Genomic DNA, 18,724 nt, shown 5'->3' on the forward strand with positions numbered 1-18,724 from the left:
CAAGCAGGGGCTTGCTGGCCAAGCTGAGTTCTTTGGCGTTTACACTGGGTAACATAAGAACCAATCCAATCTCTCTCTTTCTCTCTCATATTTTTTAAATAAAGCCTATCTGCTTTGTTGAGACTACACTGAAGAGGGGTGATGAGCTGCAGGAAACCAGTGAGCATACTATTGCAATAATCAAGGTGAAAGATGATGGTTGTTCAGAATAGGGTCACAGCAGGAGAAATGGTGAAAGTTGGCTTCTGAATATATTTTGAAGGTTGAGCCAATAGGATATGCTGATGGATGAGATGTGAGGTTTTTTAAAAAGAGAGAAGAGTCAAAGATAACTCCAGATATTTTAGCCTGAGTCACCGGTAGAACAGAGTAGCCATTTTCTGACAGGGACAGTTTAGGAAAACAGGGTTTTTATTTGGGGTGAGCCCAAATTAAGACTCATTTCTTGGACATTGAAAGTTGGAAATGACTATTCAGTGGCTGAGTGGAATGATGAGTCTGAAGTTAAAGTGCTATATTGAGGCCGAAGATAATAAACCCAGAAATTATCAGTATATAAAGTGGTATTTACAGTCACAAGACTGGTGTAAATCACCTAAAGGGCAAGTGTGAGAAGAGGCAGGGGATGGAGCCTCTGGAACACTGATGCTTAGAAGTACAGATCACCAAGGAAGACCACCAGCAAAGGAGCATGAAGAAGGACAAACAGGAGATGCAGAAAAACAAGAGGGAGAGCTCTTCCGGGGGCCAAGTGATGAAAGGGTTTGAAGTAGGAGTTTTAAAGGTAGAACTGGATCATCTTATTCTAGCACCTATGCTTTATACTGTTCCGCAGTGGGGTTTTCCCCACCAGCATCTAAGAGAAGAGGCCACGGTCTATCTGTTCACAGTTGCATCCTGCTGCCTTGCACAGTGCTGAGCACCCAATGCATATTTAACGAATAAATGAACACTTACTGTGTAGATCAGAAGACTGAGTCACAAGGACGTTGGTGATCAATTAGTGACAAGTGGGATTAGATCTCAGATGTACTGGTTGCGCAAATATTTTCCAAGGATCACTGACCCCTTTGCCTCTCTCTGCAGTTTCTTTTGTCCAGCAGACATGCATCCAAGCCAAAATCCTTTTTTTAGGAAGCTCAGTGGACAGTTCCAACTTTGTTGGCCCCATACACACATATTTGGAAGGATAACAATGTTGATATTATGCCTGCCCACTTTGATTTTCGATTTTAATGCCTTTTCTGTTCATTATGGTCACTCTCCTCCTTTTTTCCCCGCTAAACACACATTTAAAAGGTAAAGAAATATAATTTATCCTTTCCTTTGCATGGTTTTCTACAGCTGAATATATTCCCCATAAAATTGATTTAAGATACCTGCCAGATTTTAAATTGATGCAGACTACCTTTAACTTCTATTGCTTTGTTTTTCTCTAGCAACTTTCTTACCTTAGTTAACGGGCAAATATTCCACTGGCTTTCTCTGCATTGAGGGCTAGCTCTTTTAGACTTTCCTAAGGGCACAAGGTCAATTTTTTTTTAAATTTTTACTTCATAGAGAGGTTTTTCCACATTATAAAACTAACCCATGTCCATTAAAGGAAATTCGAAACACACAAAGAGACACAGACAGACACACACTCATACATACACACACATATACACACGTTAAGGAAAAAAACCCTCAATTCTACAATCCAAAGATAACACCTTTAAAAGTTATTGGTGTATTTTCTTGCAGGTTGTCTCTCTGTACTTGAGTGAGTAAGTGAATGTGTGTGTGTGTTTGAGTGTGCACACACAAATTTGTTGTGAGTCATGCTTTTTCACTTAAAAAAATACACATTTTATTTTACTGCATAGCATTCTTAACTATTGCTTTAATAGCTAGACACTTTTCTGTAATGAAAATGTCACTCTCTCTCCCACTGATAGGCATTTCTTTCCAATTATCCTGTCATAAATAATGCTACACCGAACGTTTTTGTTCATAGTAGAGATTCTACAATTAGAGTGATTTCTAAACCACTCCCTAAAGTAGAATCATTCCCAAATTCCCAAAAGTGGAATCATTCATTCAAACATTAGCAATATTTAAGGCAACTGATACACATTGCTTATGTATTTTACAAAAATATTGAAACATTTTAAACTTCTACCTATAATGAATGCAAAAATGTATTTCCCTACTATCACTGATTATTATTTAAACTATGCTAATTTAATGGGTTTAGAATCACCAAATGTTATTAATTTGCATGCATTTGATTTCCTCTAAAGTTGAAAATTTCTGCATACCTGTGTATTCATTGTATTAATTATTTTATCCATGTCCCTTCCTCATTTATCTATTAAGGTATCCAATTATTCTTCTTATCAATTTTCCTAACTTTTTTTTTTTTCCTTTGGCTGCATTGGGTCCTTGTTGCTGCACGCAGGCTTTCTCTAGTTGCGGCAAGCAGGGGCTACTCTTCGTTGCAGTGTGCGGGCTTCTCAGTGTGGTGTCTTCTCTTGTTGCGGAGCATGGGCTCTAGGCGTGCGGGCTTCAGTAGGTGTGTTGTGACATGCAGGCTCAGTGGCTGTGGCTCGCAGGCTCTACAGCACAGGCTCAGTAGTTGTGGTGCATGGGCTTGGTTGCTCCGCGGCATGTGGGATCTTCCCGGACCAGGGCTCAAACCCATGTCCCCTGCATTGGCAGGTGGATTCTCAATCACTTTGCCACCAGGGAAGTCCCGAATTTGCCTAACATTTAATAGAATAACATACTGTATTTTTCAAATACTTCTATACAGACGTATTTTTCCAGAATATTGTTTGTGTTTTCAAGTTATTTATGGCATGGATTTTAATATAAGTTTGAGAAGATCAGTATCCTCTAAAATAAAAATAAATATTTATGGTAGAAATTTTAGGAAATACAAATAAGCAAGAAGAAGAAAATAAAGCTCTCCCACATGCTTATGAAAATTATTCATAACATTTGGGGCATTTTCTTTCATCTTTTTCTTATATACTTAAGTGATTTTTACAAAAGTAGTCTCATGTACATTCTGCTATCCTACATTTTTTCCACTTAGAATGTTAAGAATTTATTTTAATGGCATTAAATATTCTTCTTTATTATCATTTTAATGGCCTCATAATATGGAAAGACAAAATTTATTTATCTAGACCCCTGTTGTTGAATCTCTTTATTTCTTGTTTTTTAATTGAATCTCTTTATTTCTAATATTTCACTGTTATAAAGATGCATAGACAGTTTTATGGCTGAATCTTCGGGCATATCCATAATTATTTATTTAGGATGAATTTCTAAAAGCGGGTCATAGGTTTAACCAAATTTTAATGCTTCTGTTATATATTGGCAAATTGCCCTTCAAAGCTGTGTCTTAAGTTTATGGCATGGGATTTATTTTGGCTTAAAGTTGTAAATGTTTACATAGTACGTGAAACAATTTAAAAGGAGCAATTTACCTAGCTATGTATGTGTTGAAAACGAAAGACAAATATATCTGCAGTGTGCCAGGAGCCCACATTTCCAGAGACGATAGCTCACAATTTATGTCTTAGTTGAATTCATATGTATGGCTTCTTTCCTAAATATACTAGAGAAAATTTACTTTAAAAAAATCAACTCTTTGCTTTGTCTACATCAACTTGTCTTTGCTCCCACAAAGCCATATTTCCAGATCAATTTAAGATGTGGAGGCAGTGGCTCAGAAGACTATTAATAGTTCTACCAAATGCTTCTGTATACCAAGCACTTGCTGACATCCTTTTTTTTTTTGGCCACACCCCACAGCTTGTCGGAACCTAGTTCCCACCCAGGGATTGAACCCGGGCCCCCTGCAGTGGAAGCGCGGAGTCCTAACTACTGGACCCCCAGGAAATTTCCCATCCATCCTTTTATTTAATCCCAGAACAACCTCACTTTGTAGAAGAGGAAACCAAGCTTCAGAATGGTTGAGAGGCTTGTTCTAATTTACACAGAATAATCTGCAGAACTGATATCTGTTTCACTCCAAAAGAGTACATTTTTTCACTATTCCATGTTGCTTCCTCATGGACTCTTAAGATTTCATCATGAATTTTACTTCTACCCACCCCCCCCATCCTACCAACTTACACTTGCATTTACATTTATATTCAAAGCTGACCTTTGAGAATTGAACACAAGTTCTGGTTGCAGCCTTTGATCTCTCTCTGCTCTTGTTTATTTTAATTAGCTACTTAAAAATTATATATAGCACCCCAACAAAGAAGAATTTCATATTAATGAGGATTAATCATATGTATACTGTAAAATAATATAAATTAACCCTAAAGCTGTGATTTATATACCTTAAGATATGTCTTAATATGCCTTTTATTCAATATTGAACAATGGGTTGTGTTTTTTTAAAAAATCATTTGGTAGATAACATTGGGAGAGAAAGATATTCAGCTCCCATTACCATAGATACTTTAAAATAGTAATTAACAAATAAGGGTATTGTACAATATAGTGAGACCAAGAAAAAAAAAAAGAGTCATAAATGTTCACGTTATTAGTGTTTAGGAGGAAAAAATTGATGATCTGAGGTCAGAAGTCTTTTGTATCCCATCTTGACCTCTTACTAATAGGTGACTTTGAACAAGTCCCTTTTATTTTTAATCTCTGAGCTTCTATGTATATGCCTGTAAGATATAATGATGTTTTCTTCAAATGCTTAGAATGGTTTAATTGAATATGGTAGTCAAATTGCAAAATGATGCTAAATACTGGCAGAGAAAAAATTGAATTTGGAAGGTCGATATAATGGTCAAGAATGAATATCAAATGATCTACCCTCCAGCCTTGCATTTCCTGTCGATTATTTGTACACATACCATATCCTTTGATCCCTGAGTGCAGTCACCCTGAGCTTGTCTGTCCATCTTGACTGAACTATTTCTTTTCACATCTGGACTGCACTGGTCTCTTTCCCATTTAACAGCCTATCAAGTTCAGCTCAAGAGTCACTGCCTCAGGAGACCATTTCTGTCTCTCTGCCCCAGGTCTGTCACTGAGGTTAAATGTTCCTCCCATTCTGCTTCCATAATACTTTGTACATGATTCTAAAGAGTGTTTGTCTCATTGCCCTACATATTTGTATACCTAACTAATGAGTGATGTAACCATTTCTAGACAGCGCTTTTTCTAGCCAACAGATCTTTATTTGCTTTAACTCAAAAAAGTGGGGGAGCAGAGAGCACTAAAGAAAGCAAAGCAAAAACCATGAGATGCCAGAAATCTCTCTGATTTCCCTCTAGGAGTTTAGGTCTCAGGTTATGGCAGCTGAGAGGGTAGAGTAGATCCAAACCTCTGGGATTTTCGTGTTTACAATCATCCTTAAGTCCCATCATTCCTGCCATTCCTGAGGCTAAAATTCACCAGGACCTTTTCTTTCATTACTACCCTCCACCAGAAGCCCACTGCACTGTGTCCCAATGAGTCAGAGACAAAACAAGGGCTGCACAAGCGAGATTTTAAGACCTTGGGTGAAATCATTATCCTGCAAAGTTGCAGCATTGTCTCTCTGGGCTGATTCCAGAGAAAGTTTCCATATATTCAGTGTCAGTACAGGTTGTAAAAGGTCAGAAAAGTCATGCAAGATAAGGATTATCCCCATTCTATAGTTAAGGAAGCTGAGGCTCATTGAGTTTTAGTACCATGGCTAAGGCTGTGGAGAGCCAACATCTGGCTATAGCTCCTTTGGCTCCAGAGCTCCTGTCCTTTCCATTATATCATACTGCCTTCCACCTGCTCTAGTGGCAACCCACCTCCCTGCCTCCACTGGTCCCTTGGGGCTCAGTCTCCCCTAACAGGGGGACCTTTAGACAGAGTGAGAGGACTTTTTTTTTTTTCCTATACCTGATTTTACCTAGACTATCCAAGACCAGAAGTCTCATCCTGAGGAATGATTTGTTTCCAAGGCTCTTATTCCAAACAAATTCACTGTCATTTCTTACTACTTCTTTACCTGGGTTGAACTGTTTGTTTGTATTGTACTTTTTGAAGGTTTAAGCGGGGGAGGGATTTAAACAACGATGCAGTCACAGCAAAGGCCTCAGCCAATTCTGTGGGAAGCTCTGAAGCTGGGATGGCCCTGCAGAATGGTGCCAAATTGAATCAAGGAGGCCAGGCTTTTATATCCCCCCCTCACTGCTGGCCATTGGATGCAGGCTGTCCCTGGGATGGGGCAGTGCTTCTGGGAGAGGAGATGGTCTTCAGCCAAGGGAAATAGGGAAGCAGGTACTCAGCTACAAGCAGTCAGAGCTCAGAGCTCAACACTTCCAGTCTCTGGGGAGTGAATGCTTTAGTCCTAAAGGGCAATCTGTACACACATCTTGTCCCTTGATGCCTGGGAGCAGTCACATGATCTGGGCTGTCCATCTCTACTCCACTATTCCTTTTGCCATCTGTACTTGTATAACTGATCTACCAAGGGGCACCACACAGGGCTCACCACCCATGGTATCTCTCAAGAGTCCAGCGAACTGCTAGGCAATAAGCAACCTGGCCTGGGGTTCCAGTAAAAGACTGGACGATCAAACACAGTTTGTTGGAAAAGCCTTTGTCCAGGGAGTAGGGAACCTAATTTTGTTGTTCTCTGTGTGGATTTGGCCGCATTTTACTTGTTCTCTGAGCTTGTTTCTTAGGGTTGATATGTGAATGTCCTCAGCATAGTTTCTGGTACGTAATAGGCCCTCAAAGAATGCGAGCTCTGTCCCCTTTTCCCTTCCTTGCTAGGTGAATGTAGAGTTAGATATTATCTACGATCTCTCCAAGTTCTTAAATCCATACTGGAATATTATAATGGATTCTCAGATATCATTTCATTTTCATTACGAATTGTTTACTAAGATCGTAATAATCCAGGTTTGGATTTCATTTGATTCCCATAATGGTGAAATGTCACAGCTGGAGTGGTCCAACCCCCTTTTTTTACTCATAAGGAAATGAGCTCATCGGTGGGGGTGGGGGAGGAAATTGACTTGTTCAAGGTCACACAGTAAGTGGAGACAGAGTAGAGAACACCATCCGTGTTCTCAGACCATCCCGGGGCTCGCCACCCACTCCCTCCCCTAACCTCCAGCTGCTGCTGGTACGTTCCAGCCTGCAAGGCAGCATGATGTGCCTTCCTTGTGTTAACATTATTCTAGCATGTAATGTTTGTGTTTAAGGCAATGACCTGAGAAATACTTTTATTTCCAGTCATGCACTTATTTTGCAGGGTTTATTAATTTTATTTATGTATTTGATCTCTCAAATGAAATAATAAACTAATTAGTGGGACAATTTACTGGTGTGCTCCACCAAGGGTGTTTTACAGCCTCGGTGCAAGTTTGTCTAATTGTGGTGTCAGCAGATCTACTTTCTGCCCTGCTGCCCTTAATTTTAACCATCAGACACACATGGTAGGCAGCCTTGTGCTGGGTATGTGTGCCTCCAGGGGCCATCTGGAGATGTCATAGGGCAAAGGAAATTTCACCCAGGAGCCTCCCCAGAATTCCCTCCAAGGACAAACTGCTTTGTTTGCCTTAAAGGATGGGCATTGGGCTCCCAGAGAACAGAACTGGGCAGGTTCATTATCTGAAATACCCAGAATGAGAATTTCCAGAGAAGGAGGGAAGGCTATGTGTATGCAAGTGTTGAAAGTCACAACTGAGAAGGCCCATAGTCCATCGAGACCAAGAGCAAAGCAAGAAGCAGGACAGGGAGATTGACGTAAAGATTGACAGGAGCAGACACGGGAACATTGCAAGATGCAGAAGCAGGGGTAGGAGAGATGCAAGAAGCAAGAAGCAGGACAGGGAGATTGACATAAAGATTGACAGGAGCAGACACGGGAACATTGCAAGATGCAGAAGCAGGGGTAGGAGAGATGCTAGAAGACCCAGAGTAATTGGAACAAATAGGGCGATAGTGCCAAAAAATTTTTTTGTTTCTTTTTTTTCAAACTGGCTTTGAAGTGAAGTACATGGACTTCCCTCTAAGGTGGACCCCATCTGTGCTCTCTTAACACCTAGTGCTTATCTCTGTCTTAGAATTAATCCTAGTCTGTCGTCATTGCTTACTTGTCTATCCCCATTCATCTGTGAGCACCGTGGTATCACCAGGGCCTAGAACTATATCTGGACTATAGTAGGGTTCACACACACACACACACACACACACACACATATTCATTTGGGGTAGAGGTAAAAGGTCACAGTACTCTCACCTTTAGAGGGTGCCTCTGCTGGCCCACTAGTTGGAGGCTGTCACTGTCCTAGCTGCTGCTAAACTGTCACTGTGGATTGGATCTAGCCTGAGGGCTCTTGTCAGAACAAGTTCCACACCTCTAGCCAGAGACTGGCTGGAAAATGAGGAGAGGGAGAGTCAGTGAGCCCCTGCAGTGGAGCTGTGCAAACTTGGAATCCTTACACTCGGTAGTAGGAACTCCCTTACTGTGATTGGCTCCCCTAGAGGTGTTACTGATCCCCTAGAGGTGTTGCCTTTGCTGTGATTGGATGTATGCAAATTAGCAAAGCCTAATGTGTTGATCCTAGATATAACTAGTGTATATGCCAGCTCTGTAATGCCCATCCAACAGGCTGTCGAGTTTGGGGGGATATGTAATGAGGTAACCCTAACACTTCGATGCTGTTTACACCTCATAGCTCTCATTGGGACACAGGGAGCTCTCACATGTTGATGATATTACAGTGCTGGGGCTAGAGCTGGGACTTGAGGTCCGAATTCATATATGCTCAGACAGGAACAGCCCCAGAGAGGCTGAAGTTCTAGACTCAGGCTGGGACTGTCGACCCAGGCAGATACCAGGACATGGACATGTCTTGGAGATCTTTGACAAATACCTAGAACTATTTGTATAACAATGCTAATAATAAGGCCTGCCAATTACTCCATGACTACCGCACACCGTCACTACGCTAAGGTCTTTCATTACAGTAGTTAATGGTTACAGCAAGTCTGCAGTTAGGTATTATTATCCTGTTTTAAAGTGAGCACACTGAAGTTTAGAAAGGTGAAATAACTTGTCTAGAGTTCTACAGAGCCCATTGCGTTAAAAAGAAAACATACAAAATTTCATACAGAGTAAAGGTGGTAACTGCTAGAGATGTAAAAACTGGGGTGAAACAGGTAAACTTTCAAATGCAACTATCCATTGGCTTTTTTACTCTATGAATTGAGTAAGGTAGCGAAGATAGTGCTTGCTCAATTTTAACCATGTAACACCTCCAGACAGCTTGTGAAACATTCGTGTTGGGGCGGGGGGAGCCATGTTTGAGAACTCTGGGCTTATTCCCAGCTCTCCAGAAGCAGGAACTTTTCCAGGCTTCCACACTGTCCAGGTGACAAACTGCAATGTCATTCTGGTCCAAGACCAGTGTTTTGAGTCAAGCTGCAGTAAAGGACCAGACAGAATGCATATATGCCCAGACCTCTCCTTCCAGGTGACTAGAATAAGCTTCCCTACGTAGTCACAGCCAGGCAAGGACAGGGTGCATTTTCATTCACCATTCCTTGAGGGTAGAGGTTCTTCACGAAAAGTTGTAAACTACTGCTAGATTTCAAGCGTAAGCATTTTAAATTTGTATTGCAAACTCTAAATATCTAGTGTGAATTTAAAGTTCATCTTTTTCCCATTAGATTATTTGGTGTATGTATTATATCGGGTGTTAATATGTGCTGGATCCTCTTTCCCTGCTTCATGTGTCTCCATGGCAGTTATCACCATCTGGCATACTCAGTATTTATCATTTATTTGTTTAGTGTCTGTCCCCATCCCCTGGAATGTAAGCTCCATGAGGGCAGGAATATCTGTTTAGTTTCTTATTAAATCCCTAGTGACCAAACTAGTGTTTGGCACAGTTGGGCTCTCAACAAATATTTATGAATAAATAAATGGACAGATGGATATATATATGTGTGGATGGACAGATGAATGGGTAGGTGAACAAAAAAAGGATATGTCTTACTAATTTTGAAAATTTAGGGTACAATTAGAGTAATTAAGAGAGTATGGGTATTTATTTGCACAGGAATAGAAAACTAGACAAATGAAATGAAATCTAGAGCTTAAAAAGAAACTATACTGATTGTAAACTTAATACATGATAGGTACATCATTACGAGTCAACGCAGAAATCATAGACTAAGATATAAGTGGTATAAGGATAATGCATATCTATACAGAAAATTGTTGAATTCTAACTTGACATCATATAAAGAATATCAATTCCAAGTGGATTAAATGCAAAAGGCATCACTGTATTTTTTTAATTTATTTTATTTTTATTTATTATTTTTGGCTGTGTTGGGTCTTCGTTGCTGCGCATGGGCTTTCTCTAGTTGCAGCGAGCAGGGGCTACTCTTCGTTGCGGTGTGTGGGCTTCTCATCGCGGTGGCTTCTCTTGTTGCGCGGCACGGGCTCTAGAGCACGTGGGCTTCAGTAGACGCTGTGCATGGGCTCAATAGTTGTGGCTCGCCGGCTCTAGAGTGCAGGCTTTGTAGTTGTGGCGCACAGGCTTTGTTGCTCCGTGACATGGGGGATCTTCCCAGACCAGGGCTCAAACCGGTATCCCCTGCACTGGCAGGTGGATTCTTAACCACTGAGCCGCCAGGGAAGCCCCCAGAAGGCATCACTTTAAAAGGAACTATAGGAGACTTTCTTTATGATCCACGGGTAGGAAAGGGTTTACTGAATAAAACAAAAAAATAAAGCACCTACCTTAAAGTGAAGTACTAATATATTATATTAAAAATTTTTAAAGTTTTATGAATCACTATAAACAAAATAAAAAGATAAGCTTTGGACTAGGAAAAGCAGATGCAATATATATAACTGAGAAAGGGTTGTATCCAAAGCATACAAATTAGCATAGAATATAATTATAGCAAATCCCTATGTACCACTACATATCTTGATCAAATGTTATAACGTTACCATTTTGCTTCCCATATTTTGTGCCCACACTGATTATAGCACTTTGCTAAACGTCACCTTCCTGGTAAGGTCTTCCATACCGACCCTATTTAAGATTGAACTCCAACCCCTTCTCTGCTTCTGGTCTGCCCATAGCATATATGACCAACTGACATACTAGGTATTTTACTTTCTTATTTACTTAGTGTGTGTTGTTTCCCTCTTATAACAACTCAGTAGAAAAATAGGCATATAAAAAGCAGAAGGAAAAAACTAATATAAAAATAAAAGAATGTCCAATCCCATTAGTAATTAGAGAAATGCATATTAAAGTATGAGATATTTTATATCTATCAGATTGAAAAAATTTTAAAGCCTGGCAATACCAAATGTTGATAATTATATGAACTAGTATAAATTACTACTGCCACTTTGTAGAGCAACTTGTTACATTTCATAACTTTGAGGATGCATATACTCTTTGGCCCATCAAGTCCATAGAGAAATCTCACAATATGTGTCTCAGGAGTATAACAATGTCCATCACAGCATTATTTGTATTAACACAATTTGGAAACAGCTCACATGTCCATCAATATGAATCAGTCAGAATATAAACATATGATAAAATACTATCTAAATGTTAAAATGAAAGAATTTAAGCTAATTCTATCAAAGCAGTAAAAACTTTAAAACATATTTAGCAAAATAAGCAGGTTTCAGATGGATGCCTACAGTGGGATACCATTTAAACAAAGTTTTAAAGCAGGCAAAACAGGACTTCCCTGGTGGTGCAGTGGTTAAGAATCCGCCTGCCCAGGTAGGGGACACGGGTTTGAGCACTCGTCTGGGAAGATCCCACATGCCGCGGAGCAACTAAGCCCGTGCGCCACAACTACTGAGCCTGTGTGCCACAACTACTGAAGCCTGCGCACCTAGAGCCAGTGCTCTGCAACAAGAGAAGCCACCGCAATGAGAAGTCTGCACACCACAACAAAGGGCAGCCCCCGCTCGCCGCAACTAAAGAAGGCCCACGTGCAGCAACAAAGACCCAATGCAGCCAAAAATAAATAAATAAATAAATTTATTTTTAAAAGCAGGCAAGGGGCTTCCCTGGTGGTGCAGTGGTTGAGAGTCCGCCTGCCGATGCAGGGGACACAGGTTCGTGCCCCGGTCCGGGAAGATCCCACGTGCCGCGGAGCGGCTGGGCCCATGAGCCATGGCCACTGAGCCTGCGCGTCCGGAGCCTGTGATCCGCAAAAAAGCAGGCAAAACAGTGCTATATATTGTTTACGGATGCAAACATGTATTAGAAGCAGAAAAACATGCATGGGCATTTAGGAGAGTAGTTATCTTTCTGGAATTAGGAAGGAATTCATGGGAAAATCTGCTTATATTCTGTAATGTTTTAAAAAGGAAAGAGCTGAAGCAAATATGATGGAACTATAATATGTGACAAGCCTGGGTGGTAGTACATAGTTTTTGGTTATAATTATGTCTACACTCAACTTCATGCTTGAAGTATTTAATAAAAAAAAGAAATAGGAGGGCACTTACGTGTGACTACCAGGGAATAAAGTTCAAGCCATAGCATATCAAGTAATATGGTGTGACATTGCAAAACCGTAAACTGAATCTTCTCATGAGTTGCAGATTGGTGCAAACCCAGATTTGGTGTCTTCAGAACAGTTAATGAGATTAGGTTTTGGAACCAGACAGTCTATAGGTTTGAATCTTGACTCAGACACTTAATGACATTGAAACTGGGCATCAGTTCCCTCATCTTTAAAGTGGAAGAATATGATAAAATAGAGATAGGAAAACAATAGAGAAAACCGATAAAACCAGGAGTTGGTTCTTCAAAAAGATCAACAAGATTTATAAACCTTTAGCTAGATTGATTAAGAAGAGAGAGAGAGAGAGAAGACTCAACTAAAATCAGAAATGAAAGAGGGGGCATTACTACCAATATGACAGAAATAAAGAGGATTATAAATGGAAAACACAGTACTTCCTCATACAAATATTGTGAGGATGAAATGAGGTAATATTTTTAGTGTTTAGCATGCTTCATGGCACATAATGAAAAGAAAGGCTGGTTTATGTGTAAGAACTCCAGGTCTTCATGTAAACAGGCATGAGCTTGAAGCCTGTTTTGAATGCCATGCTTTCTCTCATTTTATTTGTTTTTTACAATAATTCTATTAAGTTCGTGTTTTTATTATCCCATTTTACATGTAAGAAAACTGAGCCTTAGAAAGGTCAAATAACTAGCCCAAGATCACTCAGCTCTTAAAAGACAGAGATGGTATTCAAACCAGATCTATCTCCAGAGAAGTATAACTATAGATTAATATCCTGGCTGTATTTCACTAGTTTTATGAATAAACTAAATTGAATTTGTATAAAACATTGCAACCATCTATCCTGTAGCTTTTTTGTTTCCTTCAGTAGGGAGTCAACCACCCATTGCTGATTAAACTAATAATAAGTATCTACTTAGTTTGTGTATATGTAACTCCAAACATGTAAAATAACTGAGTTGCTATAATGGGATATTGTTACTAGATAGATATTCCAGCCTTAAACAGATTCTTCGTCCTGGAATATACTGGAACATCAGTAGGCTGTGATATTCCATTATGTTGAGTTGTGTGTCTGTGTTTTTTGTTTTTTGTTGTTTTTTTTTTTTTTTTGCGGTACGCGGGCCTCTCACTGTTGCGGCCTCTCCCGTTGTGGAGCACAGGCTCCGGACGCGCGGGCCCAGCGGCCATGGCTCACCGGCCAGCCGCTCCGCGGCATGTAGGATCTTCCCGGACCGGGGCACGAACCCGTGTCCCCTGCATCGGCAGGCGGACCCTCGACCACTGCACCACCAGGGAAGCCCCTTGTCTGTGTTTTTTAACCGTAGTCTCTTTTGGGTTAGACAGTTTCACTGTCTTTCCTGAAAAATTGTGCTCTCTGCTTTCCACCTTCTTCTATCTTTTGTGAATCCAAATGGAACTTAACTTTTATTGCCACTGATTATTTTGAATGGACAATTTTCTTAATGTATTTTTGTCAAGTCAGTTCCATTTATTAAGTTTTACATTAATTCATTCACTTACTCATTCCTTCTCTTATGCAGCAAACATTGATTGAGTGACAGCCATGAGCTTGTCTCTGGACTAGGTTCACAGGAAGCAAGGGTTAATAAGGCATGATAACTTCCTCTGAGGAGCTCACAACTAGAAAGAGGCAGATGGAATGGACATTTCCTGTGCAGTGTCACCTTCAGAATGGAGTTATTTCTTGGGCGGCATGGAACATGGAGTTCCCAATTATGTAAGAGGGTGCAAGGGAAGTGGCACAGAAATGGTGATGTTGAAGCTGAAATTTGTTCATATGTTCATTTTCTGCCTAGAAAAATAATATGTGATCTGTGTCGAAAATTTGGAAAACATAACAAAACAAGAGAAAAATAACCTATTATCATACTACAAAGAAATAACCACTGTTAACAGTTGGCTTATTTTTAAGACTAATTTCTACACAGATGAGCTCAAGCTTTGTAAAAAATTTTGCTACGTTGTATATATATATATTCCCATATCCTGAAAAATTTTTAAATATTTTTGCATGTACATAATATTATTCTATGTAGAAATACTAACATTCACTTTATCATTCTTCTTTTGGCTGTTTCCCTCTTAAAAACAACATTGTGATGACAATATCTGTGCATAAATATTGGACTGCATTTGTGATTGTTTCCTTGAGAAGGCCTCCTGAAGGAGAATTACAGATTAAAGGGTGTGATCACTTTTAAGACTCTTTGACATTTTCTCCAGTGCCCTCCCTCTTCTTTACTGATCTCAAGGCAAGAGCTCAAGCCTTTAGAGAGTCAGACAAACTACAAATATGGGGAAGTTCTTTAAAAAATCTTCCATGCTTCTGTGTATGTGTAGAAATGTACGTGTGTGCACACACATATGTCTCAGGAAGTGACACCTATAAACACACACACACAGACACACATGTCCTCCTGTCTAAGAGGTATTGTGGACCACTTCTCATTCAGTACTTACAATGAGCTGTACTTGTTGATTTTTGTTGGGAGTGTTTCTGTTTAATCCATCTCTGTATTTCCAATGCCTGCTGTGTGGTAGGAAATTAGTAAATGTTTCTTGAATGAAATAGAGGGAAGAAAAACAAGACTGTTAAATAATGTTTACTTTTTTAAACATCGTGTTTTATTTGTTTTCAGCATTCAGCAAGACATGGTGGTGAACCCTGCCTCTACATCTTCATGATTGAGGGACTATTTTGCACAACACAAAGGTAAATATTTGAGGCTGGTTGTCTTGCTGGTCTGAAGGAAACCTTCCTCTCTGGGAAAATGCTCACAAATGTCTCAGGGTTCTCTTGAAGTGATGGCTTTTGTGTTCCTCCTTAAACCCTAGAGGGTTTATGGAGCCTTTAGGAATTGGTGCCTAGGGTCGCTTTTCTCTGGTCTACTTTGTGTCTGTGGTTAGAGAAAGAGAATATTGATTCTCTTCTTCTTAAGTACCTAGTAAATGTCATTAAGAGCCTTCAGTTTTCCTGCCCAGATTATAGACTCTCCTAATAGGTTGCTCAGACTGGTTTGATTTTTAAATATAACTATGTCAGCTCCCTTCTCAAATGCCCCGTTTCAATATATTTACCAACACAAGGAACCATTCTCAATTGTGCAAACTAAAGTCAAACCACACATAAGATGAATGTTTCTACATAGGAAACAGACTTGGAGATTTACGAGCTTTAGGGACAGGTACTATTATTTTGAGTTCCTAAACTTTTAAATGACGGCAACACTGAATTATGTACTTCATACGGGGAGCCAAAAAGGCACAACTGAAAATGCCTCTCCTTTTGACAAATTAGAAGCATTCATTCCAATATCTATTTCTTGTTTACCAGGGATAATGCTGAATGAATCACAGACTGGTGGATGGATGTCCCTTCCTAACACTTTTAATTAGCAGCCCTGCCTATTAGGATGAACTGCTGCGTTTCTGCCATAGATTACCCCCACCCCCCCTTATATGGAATAGAAATCTTATTCTCCACAAGGTAATATTCATCTCTTTCCCAGCCAGACAAGCATAGAAAATTAAACAATGGTCCGTTAAAAAGCCCAGATAATGTATTTATCATTTCCAGTTTATGTGAGTTTGCGAGGCAAATACGAGTGGGAGCTATTTGTTATGGGACCTTGGGGAACAATGGCACTGGAGAGGGAGCTGGGAGGCTGCAGGATCTGAGACTTGTAAAAATTCATTAAAAATGTGAGGAGCTATTGGAAACAGAGGAAATTAATTACTCCGAGGGACTCAAATGTCACTACTCATTTAAGTGACCTGGTGAAGAGGTTGAGAAACCTGTTTTCTGAGGAGTTCTGTGGTGGAGAAGGCTGGGGGCTGGGATTCCTCAGCTGTCAATGTTTGCATTTCCTTGGTGACTTATTGACATGTCAACCTGGCTTGCACCACAGCCTCCTCTAATGAGTAGAGTTAAATGAGAAATGGGGGTCGGGGTGGGGGAGCGCCGTCCCCATAGCTGGCCAGGTTATTCAGCCGAGCTCACCAGGCATGTCAGTAACTGCGCCAAGTAGGGGAAGCTTGTAAATTACCTCAGTGGAGGGAAGGGGCTGATCATTTGCAGCTGGACTGTGTCTGGTCTTTTATTTTGCTTTTCCATCCGCAGAGCTCTTCTCTGAGGTGGAGTGAATTTGGGAAGACAAATGAAGGTTTTCTACCTAAGGAGGACTGGGGAGCAGTAGCTTCTGCAAACAGTCATCTTTTCTAGATTGCCTGTCTCATAAATCTCTCGAATGCATTCTGCCTATAGACAGAGGTTGAAAATATATAGATATGTGATGACTTAAAAGTTTAAAATCAGTAAGCATCCAGAGTGATGGAGTAGAAGCTTTCTCAGATGTGTGCCTTACCTAGACTCAGGAATTCAAGGGTTTTTATTTTCTGAACTCTGCCACTAACCAGCTGTGAGATCCTACACAAACCACCATAGTTCTCTGAGCCTCTGTTGCATTATTTATAAAGTGGGTAGAATAATACCTATCTTTTGTGATTAAGATCAGTATGTCCAAAAGAGCTTTGAAGGGTGGAAATATCAGGTATGTGGGAGCCTTATCAACTGTGAGTGTATTCTGTTGTAAAATTCTTGGTTTTTAAACGCTGAGGCAGCTCAGTGGTCTGTGTTCCTACTTGGGTCATGGTGAAGGGGCTCTGCAGTGTTCTCCCGTCTTGTTCAGTTAAGAAGGGTAAATTAACAAGCCAAAGAAGGAAGAACAGTGTTTCTTTGATGACTGATTTTGGGAGAGACTGTTCACATGGTTTGAAAAAAAAAAGATGTGAAGCATAGCTTTGGAGGGAGTTGGAGCCCTAGATGTTTACCTCTGGGCTCAATCCTAAGTACCACTTCTCCAATTTGAAAAAATCCTAGCCCTTTGAAGTGGAGACAAATCATGCATTGGCGAAGGAGATGTTTGAATATTATTCATTTATTCCTAGAAAGATATAATGATGAAGTAAACAATGGTAGGGTCAGTGGGGATGGAAAAGGAGAGAGAAATCTGAGAAGCCTGGGAAAGGAAGAATTCCAGGCTTTTAAGTAGTCAGGGTGGCATGCACTTAGACGAGGGAGCAGTGCAGTGACTCTAAGCTGTAGAGTGTTCCCAAGGCACTTGTAATGTCATTAATGGAGGCTACAATCCTGCTCAAGGAGCTCAGAGAGGTACATGATTAATTATCATACAGAACAGACAGAAATAAGCCCAGAAGAGCAATGCTGGGAACTGTGTTGAGACACAGGATGCTACTGAGCTGGACCTCAAAGGATGAGCAGCTCTGTGCTAGGTGAGAAGGGGTTCAAGCCAAAACATTCCACAGATCAGCTGCTCAGCGGCACTGAACCACAGCCGTGCAGCAGCGCAATGAAGATGCTGGTTTGAGAGTCACGTGCCTGGCCTGTTACATATCTTCAGCAACCGGAGATCTGTATACTAGCATGCACTCATGATTTTCAAAGGCTTTCGTGATGTTGCTGTCTCCTAGAAGTAGACTTGAAGGACTGCCTGTTCTCATTAGCCAACACTGTAGTGACCTAGGATCTGCCCTGTCCTGAGAATGCTCAGAAGATATCCCCAGGGACCCAATTCTGAATAACTGCTAAAACCACTTTCCCCATTCCTTGGTGTTCTTTTGAGCTTTGTTGCCACTTACCTTTTAAAATTGCTTGAAAGTCATCAATTGTCATAACTGAGCTGTTGTCTATTTATTTATTGTGTTGATTAGATGTATCTACCTTTTATTCAATTGTAGTCATTTATAGCCATCATACATGAGAAATCATGCCTTCCCATGTCGAATAGTAATAAGACAGGAAAAATGTTTTCTTCTTACCTTCCTCCCTTTCCCCCCTTCTTGCATTTATCCCTTTGGTGCCTCCTATATGCTTCCTTTTTTGTTGTTGTTTTTATTTTTTCGGATTCTCTCTATTTACCCTTCTACTTTCCCTCTTTCTTCTGACAGAATCACAGATTCTCCAACTTGAAAGGAAGTAGGAGATTCTAGATACCAGGGGCTTAACTATAAAGCTTTGAGAGGGTTCTTAGCCATGTGGTGATTTCACTTATCTGTTATTTTTGGTGATGGTGGTGGTGTTGCTTCCAAAGCTGAATGTCTTGGATTGGAATCTCTGCTCCAAAACATAACAGCTATCTGA

This window comes from Delphinapterus leucas, chromosome 1 (assembly GCF_059928025.1).
Source record: "Delphinapterus leucas isolate spDelLeu-1000000601 "Yukka" chromosome 1, BTC_Dleu_Yukka2, whole genome shotgun sequence".
Classification (NCBI taxonomy): Eukaryota; Metazoa; Chordata; class Mammalia; order Artiodactyla; family Monodontidae; genus Delphinapterus; species Delphinapterus leucas.